Source organism: Vespula pensylvanica, chromosome 1 (genome assembly GCF_014466175.1).
Source record: "Vespula pensylvanica isolate Volc-1 chromosome 1, ASM1446617v1, whole genome shotgun sequence".
Lineage (NCBI taxonomy): Eukaryota > Metazoa > Arthropoda > Insecta > Hymenoptera > Vespidae > Vespula > Vespula pensylvanica.
In genome coordinates, this window is record NC_057685.1 from 5,110,874 (window position 1) to 5,111,367 (window position 494).

Below are 494 nucleotides of genomic sequence, written 5' to 3' on the forward strand. Positions count from 1 at the left end.
TCTCTCTCTCTCTCTCTCTCTCTCTCTCTCTCTCTCTCTTTCTCTCTCATATATTATTAACTTACAGGCGATTATTGCAACTGTCTCTTATTTTCGATTATTGCGTTTAATCATGATAGAGCGAGTAAAAGTTTTAACTCTTTGCGCCTCTAAGGGCTCTCGCATTATTTTAAATTTATTTTATTTATTTTATTTTATGTTATGTTATGTTATGTTATGTATGTAATGTATATATGTATATGTATTTATGTAAATCGAGTAGGATTAAAAATTGATGAAACTATTTTTTATTATAAATCGTCTCTTTATAAATTATTCGATCGCACGGCCCATATCTCGTGGACGCGCTCTCGCCTACGTCGTTATTGCTTTTGAATACCCCCGGCTTCCTTGGGACATCCAATTGGAACAATATCCTGCAAATATCAGTCATCGAGTGGTGGGGGTGTGTATCGTTGGGATATATAAGGTACTTCCTCTCTCTCTCTCTCTCT

At 35.4% G+C, this 494-nt stretch overlaps 1 long non-coding RNA gene across 1 annotated transcript in view; it reads right to left on the minus strand.

Moving 5' to 3' along the window:
* Positions 1–20: 20 nt before the first annotated feature.
* Positions 21–494, minus strand: part of LOC122632373 — an 11,084-nt gene continuing 10,610 nt past the window's right edge. Inside the window, exon 2 of the long non-coding RNA XR_006327861.1 lies at positions 21–492. This is a non-coding gene — a long non-coding RNA (uncharacterized LOC122632373). The remainder of the gene's footprint in view (positions 493–494) is intronic.